Raw genomic sequence first — 16,947 nt, forward strand, 5'->3', positions numbered from 1 at the left:
ACGCCAGAAGGCAGTTTTAAAATGTAATTTGACTGATACTCCAAATGAGTTAAGTCTTAGCTAACTAGCATTTAAATTAGCATAATGTGTATGAAAAACAGGAGCACGTCCATGACTCACGTAATAAATGCTAAGTTGTTGTTGATTTCTAAATTCTACAGAGCAAAGTGCTCAGAATGCAAGGGATTTGTGTACCTGTGTTCAGACAACAGAATTTCAGGCTGTGTACACAACACACATTTAAAGGACTACCCCCCCCCCAATAATAATCCTGGAAACCATAGTTTGTTAAGGGTGCTGGGAATTATGGTTCTATAAGAAGAAATCTACATTTCCCGGGATACTTGAGGGGTGTAACCTTTAAATGCATGGTGTATACGCAGCCTCCCCCTCTCCATTCTCTCTAATATGCTTCGTAATTAAATAAAGGCAAGTTTAAAGGGCACCTAATTATAAATTCAGCATGTTGAGATTTTGTCATCCAACTTGCAAGACCACTCGGTTATAAATAGCATCTATCTCCAGCTGAAGAATGCTCACCGCAAATACCATACATTTGTCTTTGTCTGTGCAGTGTGTGTGTGTGTGTTTGTGGACACAGCACATGCATATTCACTAAAACCCTTTCCCTATTGTGTCAATGTATGCAATTGCATACAAGTGAAGGGAAATGCATGTCCTGCGCTGTCATGCGCTCCTTGATAAGGAGGGGATTGCGGAGGTGACTATCATCATTTTGCTGAGTGCATTTGGCCACAGTGCCCAGTGTGCGTGTTCATTTCCTCACTATTGTTGAGGTATATCTTCCCTTCAGCAGAGTACTTGGTTGCCATCACAGACTCTGTTGAAATCTAGACACATATAAAAGACGCTGTGAAAATGTGTGTTGTTGTTTTTTTTAAAGCGTTTTGAAAAATATATTGAATTTGCCACAAGCTCACCATCGCCACCTAGTGTCACACCTGTATAATGCACTTAAAAGCACACTTAAAATGTTATATTTGCAGCTGTATAGCTGAGTCCTCTTTCTTGGGCTATTGGAGGTAGGGGCATTGCCATCTAGGCAGACAGGCAGGTAGATAGATAGCATCCTCCGTAAAGTCTCCGTAAAGTATGTGAGGAAGCATCCCTTTCCCAAAGGAAAGACACATTGTACATGCTCTAGGGAACTTATCCAGAATGCCTGATTTATTGTGAAGATGAAATGGCAATCATACGTGCACAGGGAAGCTCAGCCCCACCCCCAATATGTGGGAACGTGGCTGAGCTCCCCAATCATGAGGGGCCAGGCCCCACCAGGCTTCCGTGCAGTGCCACCCCTTGGTGGTGGAGTGCCTCATGGCCTGACACCATGATGTCACACATGTGATGTCACACTTGTGATGTCACACACAAGTGACGAGCCCCCCCCTCCATGTTACATGGAAATCGGCACCTCTGATGGCAATCATATCTGCCTGACTATTAAAAAGCACAGCAGTCTGTCTGTTTGTGCCAATATATTTTCTCTTACTAGCATGAGACCAGGGTACCAAGAAAAACCTTCCAGCTTGTGCACTGGAAACAAGAACCATCGAGGTATGCTAGCTGAGCTTTGGGGCATGTAGTTTTTCAGCTATGAGAAAAAGAACACAGACTCACCAAGCCACAAGGCTCCACAAGGTTTAAATATGGAGTCAATACTTATTCAGAGATTGATTCAGCAGAGGGGAAAGAAATGGCCTACAATTACACGACAGCATCAATGTTTTGCTCTTTAATTCCTCTCCTCCCTTCCTTTTCTTTTGGCTCACAAAGAAATAAGAATCCAATGAAATGTATTTCCTCACAACCAGCATAAGAGCAATTTAGATTGCCCTGCTTAATGGACCAAATCAAATGACATTGCCTTCCTATGAACAAGCCTCTAATAATATGTCGAGGTTGAGGCTTTCATCTCAATTTCTTACAGTTCTATTTTTTTCTACTTAAACAAATGTTTCAGCAGTAGGGAAGTCGTTTCCTCACACTTTCAATATTCAGTGTCTAGAAGTTGCACTTATTTTGTGTGCTTGGCAAAAGAGATCACATGGCTGTATTGGAATCAGTTCTGAAGGCCCTTGATTCAATTCCTAGAATTCAGCTGCAACCCAAACCTGGATGAGAGCGGTAGGAATAATAATGCTTAAGATTTATATAAAGCTTTAAAATACCCAAAGCAATTCCCATCTAATAGCCCTGTTAGCCTTCTGACAACTCTGTAAGATATATCAATATGTTTAACCTCATGATGTAGATAGGGAGAGGGGAACAAAACAAGATTTACTTGGCTTTGCTTATTATTGACTCTAGCTCCCCCAGACATTTTCTTTGTTCCTCTTGTGTTGATCTCTCTGCATTCCACCTTACCATTTTCAGTGGGAACCAGACTACCCTGGCTGTACAGATGTTGCTCCTTCCAGATTCAGGACCTGAGGTAATTTATCCACATCTAATATTAGGATGTTGCTTCAAAAGAAAATTCACACACTTTATTAACCTGATGAGATACCGGGAGCTAAAGCTTTGCTCGGATCATAACACAGAACAGTCTGTAGTCTATTGTTAGCATTTCATTCCGAAAGATCAAAAGCTGAGCATCTTCAGAGGTACTGAAGTACCCTTTTATCTCCATAGGTGCTGGTCTCTGTAGGTTAGGTATGGGTCGCAACTTCCGATAGTTGGCCAGTGAGTCTGCAAGACTCTTGTTCCTGTGGGTGTGGAAGAAAAATTCATTAATGTAAGTAAAATAAAAGTGGAATGTACATTATAGCTTTGACCCTTGGCTTTCAAGCAGGAGAATGAAAGCCACACACCCAGAGATTTCTCATTTTCTTTTCCCTTTCATATCAACAAATACCTGCTATGCTGCTTCTTTTTGATATACTTCTATATTCTCAGTAACAATTTGTATGCCATAAGGTGTGGTATTTTTTTTCTGTATGTGGGAGCATTCAAACATTCAACCCATCCAACAGCAGCCAAAAATTGAGCAGCTCTGGAAAACTTTACCACTTGATTCTGCTGACTATAAAAACTGGTCCTCAGTAGATGAGAATTAATAAGGTGGTAGTGCTCTGGCGTGCTCTGGTCCAAGGGGTCACGAAGAGTCGGACACGACTAAACGACTAAACAACAACAAAGGTATAAAATGGGTGGCCAGACACCAGGTCTGGTTCTGCCTACTTTGGGCTCCAGCACAACACACAGATAACTCTGGACAAACCTACCTCAGATGTGTGGACTCCAAAGATTTCACATGAAGGACTGAACTCAATATAAAATAGAGTTATCCATTTCCTACATAGCAGAGGATGATTTCCGTGTCTGAATGGTAAGCTGCCGAGAAGGCTCATAGGTGCCTTATGAGCTTACATATTCATTCAAACTGAAGGAGGCAAGGGCATAATGTGGAGAAACAGGTTGCCATGAAGGAGTTAAAGGCTGATAAGGTAAATTGTAAGCAGTCCTGAAAATCTGTAGATAACGTATTTGAATGATGGATTTGGCCTGTTTAACAGCCTTCAAGTATTTGCTGGTAATAAAGGCTTGTCAAGGGTTCTTCAATGAGATTATGAGTGATGATGCACAGGCTCCACCACAGATCTTCCCCTAGAGTGCATCACTACTAGAAAAGGTTGGGCATGTTTAACACAAACTGAGTTTATTATATGGAGTGAGAATAATCTAGATAAACTTCCCATGGGAATTGAACTTAAACCCTAGAACAGAAGGCTCTCCAACATATTCCTCAGCAAATATATTAATGTGGAAAGTGTTGTTTACGGGTGGAAAGTTTAAAAACTTCTGATGTAGTAGATCAGAGATGGGGAACCTACAACCCTCCAACTGCTGTTGAACTCAAGCACCCATCAGCCCCACCCAGCAAGACCGAACATCCTTGAGCCAGAATGATGGGATTCAGTGGCGTGTGGTCAGTGGACTAGGGGGACTAGACTATCCCCTAGATGTTCCCTTGGCACCTCCTTCTCAAAACCCAGGAAGCTTTTGCCTGGCTTAAGGAGGAAGGCACAGTGCTCACAAGTGTGATGTCAGAACATCACATGCATGATGTCCTGTCCCCCCAATAGCCCTTGCAAGTGGCCTTCTCTGGCCCTAACTGTTCCTCTACAAAAAAAAAAAAATCACTGCACGCCACTAAATTGGGATTTGTAGTCCAACAACATCTGAAGAGCCAGTGAGGTCTTGCTTATAATGCTTGCTCAATACTTCCAGATGACCTTGCAGAAGTCACAATCTTTTCATCCTTAGTTACTCCACAAGGATATTCTGAAGACAAAAGGTAAAGGTTAAGGGACATGGGTGGCTCTGTGGTCTAAACCACTAAGCTTCTTGGGCTTGCCAATTGAAAGGTCGGCGGTTCGAATCCACACAATGGGGTGAGCTCCCATTGCTCTGTCCTGTCAACCTCCTGTCAGCAGTTTGAAAGCACACCAGTGCAAGTAGATAAATAGGTACCGCTGCGGCAGGAAGGTAAACGGCGTTTCCGTGTGCTCTGGTTTCTGTCACAGTGTCCCATTGCGCCAGAAGTGGTTTTGTCCTGCTGGCCACATGACCCGGAAAGCTGTCTGTGGACAACGTAAATGCCGGCTCCCTCAGCCTGAAAAGCGAGATGAGCGCTGAAACCACATGGTCACCTTTGACTGGACTTAACCATCCAGGGGGTCTTTACCTTTACCTTTATTCTGAAGAAAAAAATGGGGTGATCCCAACTATATGCCACCCCGAACTCCTCGTGCAATGGATGGATTCCAGATACGATAAATACATAAAAATGAATGGTGTCATAAGATTTCACATTTTTAAAAAAGTTGCCTGAAATACCTGATCTTTTCAAAATAATTTATCCCTACCAGCAATGTTCCTTGCAGCTGTTTTGATTTCAAATTTGCTTCAGATGTTGATTCTGGTGAAATTAGACAGAAATTCCACAGTGAAACTCATTGTGGCCATGAAGAGTCCTGTACTGTTCTATTGTTAAGACTTGCTTAGCAAAATTAAATGAAATTTGGTAAGATTCGGGGGTTGAACATTGTTACCTTGCTTGCTCAGGCTGCACATCCAAAAATGTCTGTAGGCGCCTTTGTGTTAAGAGATTAAGACATTTCAGAACTTGAATGACTAGAGTAAATTCAGCTCAAATGGAGAAATGATTCCCATTGTTACTTTGGCTCTGTCCCATTTGTCCAGTACGGCTAGTATGAAACTGTAATTCTAATTAAAATTCCCAAAGAAGCCATGAGTAAGTAACGTTTGGATCATTTATTCCCTGGGTGGGGAACCTCAAGCCCGGAGAGCTTTATATTTCCAGACAAAAAATGTAACCTTTTAGAGACAATGAGATAAGGAACACACAGAATGATAGTGCTCTCTGGCTACAGCATGTAGTCATGTGAAATTTTCATGGCCTATGCCAATTGCAAATGGGGTTGCCATCTTTCTTTTTCCGATGTGGCTCCTGTGCTTTTAATTACAGTGTGACATTCAACAAATGAAACATTCCCCAGCTCTGAAAACTTCTCCTACTGTATTTCTGCTTTTTTGTGCAGCTGTTAAAGGCAGAGACCCCACTAGAGAATATTGTAGCAACTCCAAAGTCCCTCGTTTGGAATTTTGAAAGAATGTTTGTAATTGCCAATGGGTGAGGGAGAGGAGGAAAAACCACTTTAAATACTGAATAAACACCCTTTTGGGGAGTAAGGCAAAATAACATACAAGCAAATTCACCCTTAATAATTTCAGTGCCTTTCAGTATTCTTCATAAAAAGCCTCTCATCTCAGGGAAAGCTATCATTATCCTTTTCATTTACCTCATGTTTACCTCACCATAGGCAATTTCAGCTCCAGAGGCTGTTCTGCAAGATCCAACTACAATCTCTGGCTTTTTTCTCTTTTTTTTTTTTTTTTACCTCAGGCCAATATCCTATCAAGCTTTTGAGGCTCTTTTTTGGATGAGCAAATGGAGAAGGAAAAGAGCTCAAAAGCAGCTTTCAAACCTCTTTCATTATTAGGTGTAGTGAAAAATAAACATGGCTTCTCATGAAATGAAATGCCTCCAGGTATTATAATAGTATTTGTAAACTTTTCGGTTTCTATCTTTGTTGTTATCTTGCTACTAGTTATATATATATATACACTGTATCCCCCTCAAACATATATGAATATATATTCAATAATATAAGGAACAAGAAGAAGACAAATGTAAGAGGAGTAGGTTCAGCTTATAGAACTTCCATAACTTCCGCAGACCAAGATGGGAATAGGATTCCTTGAGCACAATCTAAAGCTCAATAGTAGCATATTTGCATTGTGTGCAAAAGTTCCCAGGCCCAAATCCCAGTGTCCCATATTGAAAAAGGGTCTCAGGCATTGCTGTGTCCAAATCTTTATCACAAGGTTTATTGAATACAGATGTAAGGAAGCAGTAATTTCTGCCATGTTCTGGGTTCATCGCAACTAGCGCTGTTTCTATGCTGCCACAGTGCAGCTTCCACTGAAATCCACACTGTTAATCTCACCATCTGCTATCACTGAAACAAATGTAATTACAGTGGTACCTCGGGTTATGAACTTAATTCATTCCAGAGGTCCGTTCTTAACCTGAAACCGTTCTTAACCTGAGGTACCACTTTAGCTAATGGGCCTCCCGCTGCTGCCGCGCCACTGCCACACGATTTATGTTCTCACCCTGAAACAAAGTTCTTAACCCAAGGTACTATTTCTGGATTAGCGGAGTCTGTAACCTGAAGCGTCTGTAACCTGAGGTACCACTGTAATTCCAATGTGTTTTTCATGGAAGGGAAACACACACAAAATACAGAAAATTACATAACTATTTCTATAACATTTGCAGACTTAAAAACAACAGTGGTGATAACAAATATTGGATCATATTCGCTTGTGTCGTTTCTGTTCCTAACTCAGGTAGCAGCACTTGAAAACTGACCTACATAGGATCCCCAAAATCCATAACCACCCCCAGAACAGCCAGAGACAGAACAAGGATTCAGCTAAATATGAGGCAGCTTCCTGTGCATGACTAGATGCAATTCAACAGCAAATAATAACCCCTGGTGCCTTTCAAATGGGACAACTACACCTGGTGAGTAGGTGGTATGAAAAGCCATGAGCTGCATCCTCAGTCTTATGCCTGTACCATGTGTAACCTCTATCTGGAGAGGAGATAAGAGACAACATAAACTGGGTCTGAGCTTTGCTGTACAGTGTATCACTAGAGACCTGGATATAGAATATTTATTTCTAGAAGGTTAAGAGTCTGAAAAGAGGACGTTGCATAATTGTAGCAGTTAAGGAGCTATAAACAGACATCATTTGGTGTCTTCTGCAATAAATAAATACACCTGAAGCATCAAGCAGATTTACCGCAGCCAGCAAATAATTTAAATTTAGCACCGCTCGCTTCTAAAATGCAAATTCACGCCATCGTAACTTCTGCATTTATTCAAAGTGCACAGCACTATCCAATTCCAGAAAAGTGGTATAAAGGGACACCACCTCCAACCTGGGTGTCTATGTTAGAATCCCTGCTCCATGATTGCAGTCATGGGATTGTTGTCTATCACATGACGGTATATGTTTTGACTCCACAGATTGGGAAGTGACGGAGACAGGATGTTTGTGTTACTGTGTTCCGTGAAGTGGGACTATTGTCCTTTGTTCTTTTTCTCTTTGCTGTCTGATGCTAGAGAGAGAGGGAGCCATGTTGCAGTGCTCTGTGTGTATTTATATGTAAATAAAGTAGATTAGCCAAAATGCTGAGTTGCTTGGCATTCTGTCACGCAAGCTGCGAAGACTCGGCAGATCCCTAAGTGTGCTGATGTCTGTTGGCATCGATTGCTGTGATGTTCGGGCTGAAGAAAACCTTTGAAGCTCCCAAACGATCGACCAGGAAGGAGTGAACATTCCAGTCGGGCATGTGTCTCTGCCAGGGTCTTCCTCGAGTGTTGGCCGAGCTCCTGACAGTCTATAGCTCTGGTGGATGTCAGCCCCCAGTATTCCTGATCATTGCCATGTGGGATAGATTTTGACAAATTCATGAAGGATCTCAAGGGCTACCACTCATGATAACCATGTACCACCTCCAGTATTAGAGACTGTAGGTGTCTGAATATCAGTTGCTAGGAATCACAAGTGGAAAATGATTCCACTCATGTTTTATTTGCAGACTTCCCATAGGCATCTGGTTGGCCACTGTGAGAAAAGGATGCTTAACTAGACAAGTCTCTTATGTTCTCATATAAAAGAAACTAACAAGAGCCCTGTCCTCTTTTGTATCTGACCATCCTTAAGGAAAGGTTCTGCATATTTCAAAGGATTCAGCAACACTCTTATTTTTCCCCCCAGAGATGAAAGCTGTCAGTTAACCCTGAGTCAGGATAAACACATAAGCTTGGGGCTTGCACAGAATTTGCTGAGACTCAGGCCTCTTACAAAAGAGGAGAGGCCCACATATCTTTGCTGAACTTAAGGTTTATTAACATATATCTTTCTTTCTTTTAAATGCTGCAATAGACTTCAACTTTTTCAGACCCACCTGTGACTCAATAGATGTATTTGCGGGTACCCTTTTTGATTTTTTTGTGGCTCACTTTAGATCAGGCTGCAGCCCAACACTGGATCCCAACACACCAGTTGAAGACCAGTGGCATAAGCGTTACAGAATGTTCACTCCCAATAAAGCCAGAGAGGCTTCATGCATGGAATGTTGGCTTGTATTTTACTACGTCTGTTTCTATGAATTTCAACATTATCCACCACTTAAACCAGGGATGAAGAACAACCCTCCTGATAACATTGGACTCCCAACTCCCATCAACCCTAGCCAGAATGTTAGGTGTGATGGAAGTTGTTGTTCAACAACCAAACCCAATTTAAATGCACAAAAGTTTATAGCCCCATATAAAATACAACCTTTGCACATTCATGTAGCCACTGGAAACTATAAAAAACATAAGTGAACAGCTGTTCTCAATAGTATTTCCTGCACTGAATACCAGTTGACTTTCTTTCTTTCTTTCTTTAATGGATTCTATATATTTTTAAACTATTTTATTCTTTTAATGATGGTGGGACTCCTGCTTCTGGAAATAATCAAGCAACAACAGATACTAACTTCTAGTATTCTTTTATTAGTAAACTCTTACTTTCTGGGGGCATAATGATTGAAGCAACTAATTGCAAAATGTGATTGAAATAATGGTATTTTTCCCCAATAGAACAACTTCCAAATTTCCATAAATTGTGTAATATAGATCAGAAAATTGATTCCATCATTTTCTTTCTAGAGGGAAAAGAAATAAAATATATATTTTAAAATAGTCTATCAGATCTAATTCAATGATATAAATCTCTTCAAGCAATTAGTGTGTTACCTTAATGTGGAATGTGTGAACGACATTAGCTTCTAACACAAACAAATAATACAGGGTGTATTAACTGGCATTTTAGTTCAGGTTAATCAAAATGTAACAGAAATATGCATTGTAATAGGGTCCTTGGGAATGAACTCGTATGATTAATAAGAAATGAGTGTTGCATAAGAAATTAGGATGAACAGAATAGAGTTGCTTAGTCTGAGGAAGGGATAGCCAAATTTGTCAATTTCAGTATCTCTGTTTCTCATTTGTCCAATCTTAAGTTCACCTTACCCGGTTGCCTCATCAATTTGCAAACAAACAAACAAACAAATGTTGTTGTTTAAAGCTGATGAGAAATTGCATATACATTGCTGTGTCCATTTCTTCTAACACATGCATTTTTACTTGCAAACAGCAGTACTGCCTAATATTATGCTTTTTGTGCTTCATTTTGACTAATATACACATTCTTGTGCATATTTTCTCCTAAGAATTACCTTTTCTTGTACACATTTTTAGTTGGTAAACAGCATCAGAAAATTTTGGTGAAGGATGACTTTTGAAGGATATCTGCTTCTAAATTTGCATATTAGTTCAGGAAGTGTGGATTTGATAGGTAACGAATGGGACAAATTTCTTTCTCTTCGTTTTGGGTATATATGGATATATGAAGACTTCATGAGAATATCCGAAAATTCAGGGGTATGTCTGATCCACACATTATCCCACGAAGTATGGATTGGTCATTTTGTACAGGAATTGTCTAAGATTGAATTCCTCAAGCATTGCTAGCCTTTTGCCACAACCCTGTTTATTCCTTCAAGCATTTCTTGTACCTCGAATTAGGACATATGCACATGACTAGTGTTATCAAAATATCTTTTGTACCTCTTGAAATTGAATGTTCCTCTTTGGAAAGAAGATCCATATTTGTTTTTTAAAAGTTGCTCTAGATCTGTGGTTCCCAGCATGGGGCACGTGCCCCACAAGGGGGCAATTTGATTTTTAAGGGGGACAATTCAAGAATGAGTTATTAACAGTTAATGGCCCTTTAGGCTTCCTCCACATAAATATCAGTTCACTTTTTAAATAATAAAAATTATATGTCATGGGGGGGGGGAGCATCAGGATTTTAGAGATGCTTAAGTAGGACATGGCAAAAAAAAAAAGGTTGGGAACAACTGCTCTAGATGAAATTCAGTGGAAACTGTAGTTCCAGGTCTAATCAGCCTTGGTTCCTCTGTGGACATCTTTTACAAAGCCCTTGACTCACAAGTTATCTATATGGCACCTGCACTCATCTGGAGACCTTGTCCAGAAAGATTTATGTCCTAAGTATAAGCATAAGTAGGGACACGGGTGATGCTGTGGGTTAAACCACAGAGCCTAGGACTTGCCGATCAGTAGGTCGGCGGTTCAAATCCCCGCGATGGGGTGAGCTCCCATTGTTCGGTCCCTGCCCCTGCCAACCTAGCAGTTCTAAAGCACATCAAAGTGCGAGTAGATAAATAGGTACCACTCCGGCGGGAAGGTAAATGGCATTTCCGTGTGCTGCTCTGGTTCTCTAGAAGCAGCTTAGTCATGCTGGCCACATGACTCGGAAACTGTACGCCGGCTCCCTCAGCCAATAAAGCGAGATGAGCGCCACAACCCAAAGTCGTCCACAACTGGACCTAATGGTCAGGGGTCCCTTTACCCTTTACCCTTTACCTATAAGTGTGCCTCCTACACCAAGAAATTTCACAAGGCCATTGGGAATGGTTGAATTTAGACACAGCCAAATAAGATTGTACATTTAGAATAGAGCCACTGACACTAAAGGGTATAACTAGTTTAGGACTTTTAATTTCAATGGGTTTATGCTGAGTAGAACTTAGATGGATACAACCCATCATCTCAAATAAAGGAAAACCTTAAGAATTAATTAAATCCTAATTTTCTGATGCAGTTTGTATTCCACAGAACCAAAACTCAGGTCTCTCCTTTCAAAACCCAACGCCCAGATGAAAAGGCGATAGATCAAAACTGGGGAATAGCCATCATCTCCCACAACACATATAATATTTTCATGTCCTTTGTGTCTCGGTTTTTGAATTCCGGTTAGTCTTTTTAAATAATTTGTTTCAGCTCTAATGCTAACAAGTGAGCTCAATATTCCTCTTCACACCAGTCAACAATTTGTTTCCATGGTGAGCTATCCATTTAGCTTCTTAATGCTGCACAAAGAGGCTGCTCTCAACGTGAAGCAGATAAATCAGCACAGTCAAAATGAGCAATCATGGTTCAGTTCTGTCATGAAGACACGCTGAATACTAACCATGGATTTGTTCAACTAATCAAATTTAATAAACTCCCTCCCACTCTTTTGAGTGGGCACAGAAATCTTCTGTGGAGTGCAATGGATAACATGGGAAACAGCTTTCCATCCTCATTAGGTGAGAATGATTATAAATCAGTGTTATTCCGCCAAGCTAAATTAAGTAATGGTGATTTGCTGAGGGCTTGGATGTTTTTGACCAGTATCTCTGCAAAGTTAATGATTTACTGCAAAGGCTGTGGTCATTATTTCCATGTTTTCTATATTCAGTAAAAAATGTGTTTATATAGTTGTGCCTATTTAATTTACCCAGACTTCTTAATCCAAGACAGCATGGTACATTAAATCATTTTGGGAGTGGTTGATATGTAGAGAAGTCATGGGTAGGAGGAGCATTAGGCAAATATGTATCTGGGATCCCAGATTGGGGTGAGTGGGGAGGGACGAGTTACAGGGGGAAAGCCATGGATGGAAGTGCGGAGATAAGCATCCCTTTCCCCAACTACCATTGAAAAAATGTGTGAGAGGCATGTGGGGTCATGCTTTGTAGCTCTCCCCCCCCCCCTCCACACACTGGTTTTGCCAGCTACACATGCAGTAGCTGTATCAAGGTGCTATTAACATATGTGCAAAAAAACTCCTCAGCATGAGGATGTATCTTCACCCTTCGTAGCAGTAGCATAGCATGGGTTGCCAGTGCTTGGGGCCACACAGAGGCGGTTGGGAGAGAGGGAAATGGACAGAGTATGCATGAACATTCAACTGCCTGATGGCCCCCACATCGCCCAGGAGATTGCAGGTGCAGAAATAAGAAAAGAAGAGTCATTCCATTGTCTGGAGAGGCCACTTTTTCGTTTGCATGGAGAAGCCATTTGCAACATAGCTCAGTGAGGGAAGCACACAGCTCTATTGAGGCAGCACCAGGTGTCAAAATTTTGCACCCGAGGGAACCATCCCTGTGGCACCCCCCATGCTACGCTACTGCTATGCAGGGCTTCTTTACTGAACCGTAGAATGCACAGCTGTTGGGGCATGGCTGATTTGCACAAGGGTTGTGTCAGGGAACTGCCATCGGAGCTAGAGGCGGAGGGAAGGCTCCAGAGGGATGCCGGAGAGGGTCCCAGTAGGGAGAGAGGCAGCCCATCTGCTGGGGAAGGAAATCAGCGTAACACCAGTGGAGAAGGGGGGCAGATGGGGGAATCGGAGAGGAGGCTCCAGGACTCTTCACCAGAGACCAGCGGGGAGAGCACGGGTACTACGCTGCCCACACCCTCCCCGCGCAGAAGACTTCTGCGCAGGGAAAGTAGGAGGAAACTTGGCGTCAAAGAACTTCTTTGCTGGAAGAAGTTCAAGAAACGCCCACTGTTGGATTCTGCCAGCGACTGAGACAGCCACGAAGTGAAGGGCTGTCCAGACAGAAAGGGTTCAACCAGGTAACCTAGCCAGGAGTGGCGGCAACTTATGCACGAGCAACCCCTAGAACCATTACAGGTTATTCAGATTAATTCTTCTGGCGCTGATTCATACAGTGAAAAAGCAACAGCCTCAGTCTGGAGACATACCTTTCCAAGCCCAAAAGTCATTTGCTAAAATCAGCACTATTTGTAGCCGTCAAACTCCTATTCAGAGAGGGCTTCCAACAGCAAGTCCCATTGATTACATTAGAGCTGGCTTCTCAGTAAACATGCACAGGATTGCAGTTCATACTGATTAGAGAGACTGTTGCCCTAACTACTTGTATGCTGCTCAGAGGGGAGCCCAAAGGATGCAAATTTCAAAGTGGCAATTTGCATCTTGTTTTCTTTAAGCTTAAATGCTAGTGCAAGCTATCTAGAACCAGAAAACACACACCACAGGCAATTTAGAAATGTATATAATTATGATTTACTTTCTATACCATTTCTGATTATTGCATTTATGTTAATATCTCCTTGTCAAGAATTCAGAACTCGGTTGTTTAGTAGATGTATTCATAGCTTGGGTGCTCAAGAGAGGCTTTGCCAGACAATTTGGGATTCGCTGCTGTGCAATATGGTTTGACTGGCTAGCCAGGAGGTTCCCTATGGCAAAAGTCCTTTACAAGGCTGTTAAATCACTCACAAAAAATATAGATTTCTAAGACTACGCATTCATAAATAATAGTTCTGGAAAATGCATGTTCTCTAAGCTGAGGGATTGAGGACGGTTTTAGGATGGCTATATTTCAAAACAGGCCAGGGGTTCTTGCCCCATTAAAATCCTTAAGAAAGATCAAAGTTTTATATGTGCAGCAACTGCCATCACAGTGTGCCTGATGCCTATGACAACCATAGTAGTAGCTTTGCCAGCTCTTGAAATAAAAGATAGAAATCTGCTCCTGGGGTTGTCCTCAGAAGTAAAGTCCAGAGTGGGCTGAGGAGTGGTGCTGCGGTTAAACAGCATAAAAATTCAATTAATGATAGCAAAAAAAACCAACCCTGAATGAATGAAATCCCTATGAAAACATTGACTTGCATCCAAAGAAAGACAAGGAGAATGGTGAGCTTGCACAATGGGCCTTCCTTATCTCTGTAAAGGTAAAGGTAAAGGTACCCCTGCCCGTACGGGCCAGTCTTGACAGACTCTGGGGTTGTGCGCCCATCTCACTCAAGAGGCCGGGGGCCAGTGCTGTCCGGAGACACTTCCGGGTCACGTGGCCAGCGTGACATCGCTGCTCTGGCGAGCCAGAGCCGCACACGGAAACGCCGTTTACCTTCCCGCTGGTAAGCGGTCCCTATTTATCTACTTGCACCCGGAGGTGCTTTCGAACTGCTAGGTTGGCAGGCGCTGGGACCGAGCAGCGGGAGCGCACCCCGCCGCAGGGATTCGAACCGACGACCTTTCGATCGGCAAGTCCTAGGCGCTGAGGCTTTAACCCACAGCGCCACCTACGCCCTTACCTCTGTAGCCCCATGCTTTTGCTTCAATGACACTCCTGAGGCTAGAAACCTTTCAAAGGGCTGCCATTTGCAGTTAGACTCATGGGGCCTTGTAAACCACTTAATCTCCGCCTTAAAATATTGGAGGTGAAGCATGAGCTCAAATTTTGGCAGGGGGAAACGCTAACCACTGCATCCAGCTTGAAGTGGGGTCGCTTCCAAATCTGCTCAATTCAACACCACCAATTCTAATACTCAGTCCCATACTTCACACATTCCACCCATACAATCTGGGGAGGTGGGGGAGAAATGCAATTCAATGTGAATGTATCTAAAAGAAAACACGAACAACCTTTAATAGTTTCACTCCTCTGAATTTTGCAACACAGTTTGCCAGCCAAGCAATTTGTATAAAAAACAGATAAGTGGTCTGGGAAATATATAAGTGGGGTGTGAAGGGGAAGAACTGGGGGTTAATGTGAGGAAAATGGAGGGTGTGACTCGGGTGAGCAGGGGCACAGGCCCTGGTATCTTATAGTTTTAAAGAAACCTGTAGAATGAACACAGTAAAATTCCAGCATGTTTCCTTTAGGAAAGTGATCAGTTATCCTGTGCAACTCAAGTTATTTCCCATGACACACACCAAACAGATTTCAATCCATCTTCGCCAGAAATTACTGATGTTCACATTTATCTGTATTTTCACTAAGAGTGCAGCTGGGATGTAGCCACATTATAAGTAACTCAAACACAAAACAAGTGGATTTCTCTAGTTCCTACATATTACATTATTGTAATACATGGGGTGTTATTGTAAAAACGTGGGGTGGTAGGAATGATTGGTAAGAAATACAGAGAGATGGCACACCTTCCAGAGCTTCTGTTTCTATCTCGAAACATTTTGAGTTCTGTCTTGAATTCATTTAAAGTAGCTAGTTCTTCCCTTACCACCTCTTTTCTGATGTATGAATTGCTTCAAAAAGGATAAAATTCTTCAAAATATAAAATACAGTCGTACCTCAGAAGTCGAACAGAATCCATTTTGGAAGTCCGTTCCAATTCTGAAACATTTGACTTCCAAAGCACAGCTTCTGATTGGCTGCAGGAAGTTCTTGCAGCCAATCAGAAGCCACAGAAGCCCCATTGGACATTAGGCTTCTGAAAGAATGTTGAAAAACTGGAACACTCACCTCGATTGTTCGGGAGCCGTAATGTTTGACTCCCAAGGCGTTTGGGAGCTGAGGTATGACTGTAACAGTAAAATATCATCAGGTATTTTATAAGTTCTAACAAAAATTAATCTGTCTAAAACTGTGTCCCACAAACGTCAGCACTGTGCCCCTCAGAGGTCTACACCCTAGGCAGCTGTTTAGTTGGCCAAATGATAACTCCACCCTGGTCAGGCAGGCCACTTCCCTGTCAGATGTGAGGGGAGCTCCACAGCACAGATGGAGCAGTTGGGGAAGGAGGAAAATTACGCACTGTCTTCAAGGCAATTGCAGCACATCAAGCGGCCCAGCCACCAAGGTGTGCCTCACTTCAGCCTAGGAACTCTTAGTGGGGTAGGGAACGGAGGTGGCGCTGTGGTCTAAATCATTGAGCCTCTTGGGCTTGCTGATCAGAAGGTCGGCAGTTCAAATCCCCACGATGGGGTAAGTTCCCATTGCTCTGTCCCAGCTCCTGCCAACCCAGCAGTTCACAAACATGGCAGTGCAAGTAGATAAATAGGTAGTGCTGCGACGGGAAGGTAAACGGCATTTCCATGCGCTCTGGTTTCCATCACTGTGTTCTGGTGTGCCAGAAGTAGTTTAGCCATGCTGGCTACATGATCCAGAAAGCTGTCTGTGGACAAATGGCGGCTCCCTTGGCCTGAAAGCGAGATGAGCGCCGCAACCTCACAGTCACCTTTGACTGGACTTAACTAGCCAGGGGTCCTTTACCTTTTTACCTTTACCTTAGCGAGGTAGGCATTCCCATGAATAGCTGATACAGCTTCTTGCCAGGGGCACTGATATAGCTCCTTACCAAGACTACAATACATCCTAGGTATGTCTCTGCCTAGAATCCTGACCCCTGGCCTTGTCCCTCAACTATGTTTCCTTGCTGCATCCCAGGCACCTAAGGGCATCAGAACTAATTCCATCTCTTCTCTTGTGCTGAGTTTACACTGCCAGTCTGCTACAGTAAACCTTGGCTTCTTTCCTTACAATAAAGGGCATCCGTTGTTGTTCTTGGGCAGCAGCCAGGACCGACTGTAGGAGACCTACAGTTAATCCTAATTTGCTTAGTACCTGCAGTGGTGTGGTAGCTATTGGAA

General features: G+C 42.6%; 1 long non-coding RNA gene across 1 annotated transcript in view; it reads right to left on the bottom strand.

Annotated features, from left to right (window-relative positions):
* Positions 1 to 2,496: 2,496 nt before the first annotated feature.
* The window catches only part of LOC310847542, a 59,529-nt gene continuing 45,078 nt past the window's right edge, over positions 2,497 to 16,947 (bottom strand). The window contains exon 3 of the long non-coding RNA XR_014565883.1: positions 2,497 to 2,729. This is a non-coding gene — a long non-coding RNA (uncharacterized lncRNA). The remainder of the gene's footprint in view (positions 2,730 to 16,947) is intronic.

This window comes from Podarcis gaigeae (genome assembly GCF_964106915.1).
Source record: "Podarcis gaigeae genome assembly, chromosome: 6".
Taxonomy (NCBI): domain Eukaryota; kingdom Metazoa; phylum Chordata; class Lepidosauria; order Squamata; family Lacertidae; genus Podarcis; species Podarcis gaigeae.